An 8,114-nucleotide genomic window follows, 5' to 3' on the forward strand; every position below is an offset into this window, starting at 1 on the left:
GAATCGAGAGAAGGATTCTCAAGATTCATAACCTGTGCTTACAAATGACTGAAAACGCTAACCGCTATTTCATTGCTGTCCGGTGAGAAGTCGTAGTTGCAATGAAAGCAGGGCATTCTTCAGTAATGAAACACAGGGGAGAGCCGCCTGAAGAACTGCTTCTCATGGGCTGAACGTTTGGAAGTAGAGCCTAAGTGTTTGGAGATCGTAAAAAACTCGAACACTCTGAATGCACTAGAAATTCCGTAGAATTCTAAGCACTCTGCGAAACCCCCACCGAATTCGTCAAACGATATCGGCTGGTGGTCCTCTCGATTCCCGTAGAAATCGAGAATGGGGCAGGATCCCTCCTCAACGACCGGGACTTACGTCAGGTAGGACCCGAAGGTCCCCAGGTAGCGCAGTCCCCAACGTGGGATCCTACAGAGAAATCTCTGCAGGATCCCTCCCATTTCCCTCGTAGCCGTAAGGAAAGAGGGAATGGGGGAGGAATTGGATACTCGCTCGCCTTCCCAGTGGAACTAGCAGTTGGAGAAGAGTAGGAGCAGCCATCGCCTTGCGGCGATGGCCTCAGAGTCTGGGAAAACGTATCGTCAGGAGAAAACGTTTTCCCCGAGGAGGGTAACGAACTCTCACTGTAGGTAAGGATCTGCTGCCACTGTGAACGTCGTCTGGGTGGGGCTGATCGACACCTGACAGGAGAGAGCCGATACCGTCCTCCGACTCATTCCAGTCCTCGTCGAGGTCGAAACCTTTCAGGAGGACCGAAGGAGTATTTAAATACGGTGTCCGAAGACACGTAGAAACGCCGCTGTCGCAGTAGAGGAGGTGGAAATAGCTTGATCGACTGGCCAGAACTGAGAGAGCCTTCTTGTCCGGAGACGAGAGACTCTGGTTCAAGACAGAATCGGCAAGCTCCGATCGCGGCAGACCCACCGTCGGTTTGGGTTCCCTCTCGGGCCCCAAAACGACTCGAGCAGAGACGTGGGCTCTGCTGGTGGGAGCGGCAATCCTTCCCCGAGGTCGTTGCGCTGACGAATCAGCGCCATAACCTCGACAAAGTTCCTCTGGATCTCGGAAGTCATAGCATCTTGCAGAGTAGGACCGTCAAGCCCCTCGAACAAGAGCGTTCCGAGAACCTCCCCCTTAAGGAGGAGGAACTGCGATAGACCCCTCTCGGATTCCTCCTGCCACTTGCGCGTAAGTCCTGGTTGGTCCGAAGATCGTACCTGGTACTTACGGTGTCGTGCGGGGTATGCCCCTCACGACCACCCCGCTGTGCCTCGCTCTTCCTGGTGCAAACCGAGGAAGTTGCAGGCACGGGAGAGGAAGACATGACGCTCCTCTTTCGCTCGCTGGCAGAACCAGCGGGCTTGGAGGGCTGCAGGCGATCGCCACTTGCAGGCCTAGTCGAGCCGTTTCCCAGGGAAACGGCTGGACCGAGAACAGCGGCCCCGATCTCGTGTGCAGAGGAGCTGCTGCTGGTCCCCCTATCCGCCCGGTCCCTGTGGGAGTGGCGGTCAAGAGACCTGCAGAGACCACTGTCGCGGTGAGACCGGTGCTGTCCTCGCGGCGCGTCATACCGCTGGTACCAGCCGAGGCTGGCACCAACGAGGGAACCTCTTCCCAGCCAGCTCGTGGCTGGTCAGACAGTCACGTCTACCAGGGTTACCAGCTGGTCGCTGCGAGAGCGGCCGCTGGTCTGGCGAGAGTCACATGAGCGGCTCTCACCAGCTTCTGCTCCGTGCCACGTACTTGGCGCCGAGCGAACTCTGGCGCCAAAATTTGGCTATACGCTCTCCCGCGGGAGATCCCCCCTCGCTCGCTGGCAGGACCAGCGTGCTTGGAGGGCTGCTGCTGATCCCCAACCCGCGGTGGTGATCGAGCAGCAGGCCTGGCCTTGCTGCTCGCCTGAGGCGAGAGGCTCGGCTGCGAACGTCGAACCCGATCCCGAGCGTCAGGCGAGCTGTTGCTGGTTACCGTCTCCGCCTGGTCCCGATGGGAGCGACGGTCAGGTGACCTGCTAGGCTCGCTGTCGCGGTGAGACGGGTGAGCGTCCTCTCGGCGCGTCGAGCCGCTGGTACCAGCCGAGGCTGGTACCGACGGCCGCGGGGACCCCTTCTTCGCCTCAACCCGTGGCCGGTCAGAGACCGTCACGTCTACCCGAGCAGCCGGCTGGTCGCTGCGAGAGCGTCCACTGGCCTGGCGAGAGTCGTCTGCACGACTCTCGCCAGTCTTCTGCTCCGCGCTTCGGTCTTGACGGCGAGCGAGCTCGGGCGTCAAGACTTTGGCTGGACGGTCTCCCGCGGGAGACCGTCCACTCGGTACTTCTCGCGAACGAGAAGCCGAGGCGGATCCTGGTTTAGCGGCAGAACCGCTAGTACCAGGCGAGGAAGTGCCAGCCGAGGCTGGTACTCCTCTGGTCCCCGTCTTCTTCTTCTTGCAGAAGAAGAGACGGGCCCTGTTCCCGAGGGAGCAGGAGGACCAGCAGAAGAGCTCCCCGAATCGCCTGAGCGAGACGGGCCCTTAGAAGGTCCCGAAGGAGCCTTCTTAGGGGGGGAGGAGGCAGCCTTCTTCTTCTTCGGCTTGGTAGCCTTAGAAGTCGAAGGGGAAGAGGCAGCAGCAGACGATGAAGACGAAGATGACACCTTCCTCTTCTTCCTCTTCCTCGTCAGCTCACGCAGGACAGTCGTCAGGTCCTCCATCCAGGCCGGAGCCGGGGCTATTGCCGAAGCAACACGGCCCGACTGCACCTGTCCGGAAGGACCTGGGACTGGGGAAGACACACCATGGGCAGGACCAGCATGGACAGGCTCAGGAACCAGGAGCGACAGGAACAGCAACCAGCTCAGGAGCGGCAGGAACAGCGGCAGTGGTAGACCCAGAAGGGACAGCCAAGCCAGCAGCGGGAATCACATCAGCGGCAGGTACGGCAGGCCCAGCGATCGCCTCGTAGAATCATCGGCAGCCAGCGGGAACCTGGGTACTGGCGGCCGGTCCAGGGGCGAGCTGCTGGAACAGCGGAAGTCTGGGGCAGGCAACACGAAGAAAACAGGCGGCAGCGGCAACCCCCCCTCGGTACAGCGGCGGCCCTAGTAGCGGCAGACGGCGTCACCGACACAGCATGGGGAGTGTAGACCAGGCGGGGGGGAGCAGCATAAGCGGCCGTGGAGGTAGTAGTGGAGACCGCCCCAGACCTCGCTAGACGCTGCAGCAGCCCGTGGATGCTAGGCACGCCCTGCCGCCGCGGTGGTTCATACCTGTCCAAGGTCGTCTCCCACGGATGTAGCACCTGCGGTAGCACAGACAGATTAGTAAGAGGGGTTCCCTCACGCACGGGGGGAAGACATGCCCCACCCCGAACGCAAGGAAGACCCCAAAAACAAATACAACGAGGAAGCTGAGCGGGGGGCAGGAAAGAAGACGAAGAATCGGATACCAAGGGAATCGCGGGAGAGCTTTCCGACGACTTCCTGGCAGACCTTCGCTTCCCCTACACCCGCACAGCAGTGAAAAGTAATATGAAAATGAAACAGAATACTGCCCTTGCGATTCACTTCATAGAACTTAAAGGGGAAAAGATCAATTTCTGGGTAAGAGCGGAAACTTGATCCATAATAATATGATGCTATCATAAAATATATATGAAAATGAAACAGAATACTGCACTTGTGATTTCACTTTCATAGAAAATAATCGTAAGGATCAATTCCCGGGTAAGAGCGAAAATTGATCCAAATTAAAATTTATGCAAATAAATAAATGAAAATGAAAAGAATACTGCAATTGCGAATCCACTTTCATTGCATTCTATCACACAAAATAAAAGGCTCGTGCCGAGCGCAATCACGCTCTCGGCAACGAACGCACAGGGCAAAAATATAATGAAAAGAGTACTTACATTTTTCAATTACACACTTTCGCCCAAAATACATGACTCGGCGCGAGCGCGCCCGCCCTCGGCACCGAGACATAATTCAAGGGTTCAATTCACGAAAAGAGAGGAAATTGCCGCATGTACGGCGATAGCTCTATGTTGGTTCATAATTAAGTAATGAAAATGAAAACAGTGTACTTACAGTTTCATTTTCAAGTCAAACCAACCAATAGTAGAAAACACAATATAAACAAAGCATACGACGATGAAGCGGGCAGAGAGCGATGACGAACACGTCCTTCACACCCGCGGCCGAAAGCAAAAGTGATTTGTTTACCTTCCAGTCGCGCGGACAAGCAGTTAACTACCGTTCTCCCCTTGTTCGAAGCTTACGACCGTTCCAGCTGCCGCTAGCTACTTCCTATTGTTAAAGGATTGATGGTTTGTATTACGTATCGGAACAAATAAAGGTACTACAAACAAGTAAAAAATGCGCTGAAGTTTCTTTGGCACAAAAGTTTTCCTGTATAGCATATATGTAATTGTGTATGAAATTCTAGACCATGGCCGATGAAACTCTCTGCCGCGGTCCATGAAACTTTCAGCCACGGCCTGGTGATGGCCTATACTGTTAGCACTAGAGCAGTGCCATATGCACAATTATGGTAATCTTTAACATTATGTAAAATAAAACCTACTAAGGCTAGAGAGCTGAAATTTGGTATGTACGATGACTGGAAGGTGGGTGATCAACATACCAATTTGCAGCCCTCTAGCCTCAGTAGATCTTAAGATTTCGGGGTGGACAGAAAAGTGCAGCCAGACAAAGCTATCTCAATTGTTTCTTTTTACAGACAACTAACAATAGATCGTAAACTTTACTATGATACATTAAGTCCCATCCAACAGACTACTGACAATCAGGCCCCTTTCCTAGCTTAGTAATAATAGTCTTTAGGATTTTAATTTATGTCTTATATATTACTGCCTATATGAAATCTGAATAAATAGATAGGAGTTTTTCCTCCCTTTTTCACAGAGAGGAAGATATAGATCAAAATTAATGACAAGTAAATGAACAATACATAATAACAAGGTGTGATAACATTAAAAATCACCTGATTTTGGAAAGATTTTCCTCTTAATTGTCGATTCGCTGGGGATGTGTACCAGACGGCGGCCCCCCCACATAGTTAGAATCTGCAAATAGTTGAAAACCCTATAAAAACACTGAAAATGGCCTATTTTGGTATGTAAAACTCAAGAAAAACCCACTAAAATTTTTATACCTGGTTTTTATAATAGTTTTATCACAGAAAGAGCATTTTATGATGAAATTGATAAACAACCATAAATTTGTGGATATTTCTCATAGAAAAATACATGGAATAGGCGAATTTCCCGTGAATAATGGGTAGATATGGTCAGGAGAGAAATCCATGAATACATGAGACAGCGAATCAGGAGGATGCGAATACGGGGGTCCCACTGGACTGTTAGGTTAGGCAACTTCTTGAGACAGAATATGCGAATGTTTTGAAGTATAAAACAGAAATATGACTGTAACATATCTGGAAATAAATTCCAGCTTCAAGTATCTAAGTTATTTTGGGGCAGATGATTAGAAATTGAGGGTCACTGTTTACTATGACCTGGGTAGGGCCTAGACTAGAAAATAGATTTGGTTTGAATTAGAAAGGTTATCTTACTTTGCAACACTATATTTTGCTCTATGACTTATGGCACACTAGGTAATATGTATAGAAACTGGCATCCTAGGTTGGAGCAGGTTAGGTTATGTTACATCCTGGCTATGGTTATCAGAGTATTCGCCCACCAAAATACCCCCCGTTTCCCAGTACAGAGCCCAGTAATTGTTAGACTTTCAGTGGAAGTGGTGGGGTTAATCCAGCACTTTCGACAGAAGTACCAAATTCATCAAAATCACACTCACACACACACACAAATGAAACCTATCAATAAAAAAGTTGTAGGTCTACCTAGGCTATTGGAGTGGAATCGAATATGGAATTTAGGCCAAAGGCCTGGCACTGGGACCTATGAGGTCATTCAGCTCTGAAACAGAAACTGAGAATAGAAAGGTTTAAGAGTGGTAACAGGAGGAAAACCTCAAAGCACCTACACAATGAAACAATTGTTAGGATTGGGTGGATAGCAAGATGGAAGAAAGAGATCATGGTAGATCTAGGGTACTTATCCGCGGCGGCCTAGACTATGGCAGTTACGGGCAGTTACGGTTTTTCAATGTAGTTTTACCTCCTGAACAAGAATTTTAAGTAATATTTATTCAGACGACTGCTATTAACCCCCAGGGGCCAGTACTAAACACAGCGAAATACATTGGACGGCCCAATGCCTGGTGGACGTCATATCTGCGGTTACGTTCCTTGCAGTCCGTGCGGACTGCTTCTGTAGAAATACTGAGATCGTGAATGGATGTCCAGTAAAAGGAATGAAAGGGGTTGCAGCTAGGGGCCGAAGGGACGTACGCAATTGGACAACCGTACAGGCAGTCCCCGGGTTATGATGGGGGTTCCCTTCTTGAGACGCGTTGTAAGCTGAAAATCGTTGTAAGCCGGAACATCGTCAAAAATCCTAAGAAAACCTTACTTTAAATGCTTTGGGTGTATTGAAAACTATGAAAACTGCATTCTTATTGCATTTTTCATCAAAAAAACTTTAAATATTGATTATTTTGCATTTTTGGTGTCATATTTCATCTGCCAGATCAGTGTTGTAGGCGTCGTAACCCTGGAAATAATTTCGGATGATTATAATTGAAAAGCGTCGTAACCTCGGAACGTCGTAAGCCGAGACCGTCGTAACCCGGGGACTGCCTGTAATCTTATACCAAACTTGAAGGCTACCACACATTAACAGCACATGGATATTCGCATAAAAATAATGACCGGATGACTCGTAAATCTCAGCCTAACACTGACTGGTTACCTAGATTAAAAGCTAGGCCTAGGCTAGTGGTTCCCAACATTACACCCCACCAGGGGGGGTAATTTGATTTTTAAGTGGGTCAATTCGGGAGTTTTAATCATCTTAATGGCCTTTAGGTGTCCTACATTTGAATATTCGTGAATAGCTATAAGAATTATATAGCTATAACCCAATGGGGTATCAGGATTTTAGATGTGATTACCTACTAGGTGGGGCATAAACGAGAGAGAGAGAGAGAGAGAGGAGAGAGAGAGAGAGAGAGAGGAGAGAGAGAGAGAGCACACGTGTATCAGGATTTGAGATTTGATTAATGAGGCATAACTAGAGTAGAGAGAGAGAGAGCCACATGGGCTCAGTATTTTAGGATGTGATTAGATGAGGCATAACGAGAGAGAGAGAGAGTGGAAGATGAGAGGAGACGAGGAGAGAGGAGAGAAGAGAGAGAGAGAGAGAGAGAGAGAGAGCCACACGGGGTATCAGGATTTTAGATGTGATTAGATGGGGCATAAACGAGAGAGAGAGAGAGAGAGCAACATGGGGCATCGTATTTTAGAGTGATTAGATGAGGCTAAACGAGAGAGAGAGAGAGAGGAGACAGAGATTTTGAGTGATTGAGATGAGAGAGAGAGAGAGCTAGGCTGAGAGAGAGTAGAGAGATGAGGTGAGAGAGGAGAGAGGAGAGAGAGGAGAGGCTATTGCTAACCAACCATACAATGTACCTAGCCTATATGGCATTGGCTGTCTCAACCCTGAAGCAATTTTCAAAACTGTACCATTTATTGTTTACAAAACTTCCACGGAGTTTTCTTACCTTCAATCACAATAATATTGACAGTAATTGATGATAAATAGGGCAGCGGATAAATACTCGAAGATTGGTTGGGCGTCGAGACTATATTTTTATAGGTATAACTTAACTTTTACAGCAGACGTCTGACGTGAGCGTTACCTTGTGGTCTGCGGTTTGTCAAACTCGATGTCAGTGACAGACGACAGTCAGTGTCTTTTCCTCTGGGAGTTGGTGCACCTTTTCATCAATTTTGTTTTCATTATTTTGTTAGGTCTTCTAGTGTTAGATATACTCGATTTTTTCCTAGTCTTGCCCACGAAGATGTCTAAGTTTGACTTTTTAAAAGTTCTATTGTGATGTAATTTTACCTTTAGAGCAGTATTTTGAATTCAGTCTTATTTTTTCTGACTTGAATTTAAGTTAGACTTTTTAAAAGTTCTATAGTGATGTAATTTTACCTTTAGAATATAGCCATTT

At 48.8% G+C, this 8,114-nt stretch overlaps 1 protein-coding gene across 1 annotated transcript in view; it reads right to left on the reverse strand.

Moving 5' to 3' along the window:
- LOC135203481 (oocyte zinc finger protein XlCOF6-like) overlaps nucleotides 1-7,864 on the reverse strand; it is a 146,228-nt gene extending 138,364 nt beyond the window's left edge. The window contains exons 1-2 of the mRNA XM_064233203.1: nucleotides 7,659-7,864; nucleotides 4,996-5,077 (exon numbers count right to left, since the gene is read on the reverse strand). The gene's annotated coding sequence lies outside the window, so the exon portion shown is untranslated. The remainder of the gene's footprint in view (nucleotides 1-4,995; nucleotides 5,078-7,658) is intronic.
- Between the last annotated feature and the right edge of the window lie 250 nt (nucleotides 7,865-8,114).

This window comes from Macrobrachium nipponense, chromosome 36 (assembly GCF_015104395.2).
Source record: "Macrobrachium nipponense isolate FS-2020 chromosome 36, ASM1510439v2, whole genome shotgun sequence".
NCBI lineage: Eukaryota > Metazoa > Arthropoda > Malacostraca > Decapoda > Palaemonidae > Macrobrachium > Macrobrachium nipponense.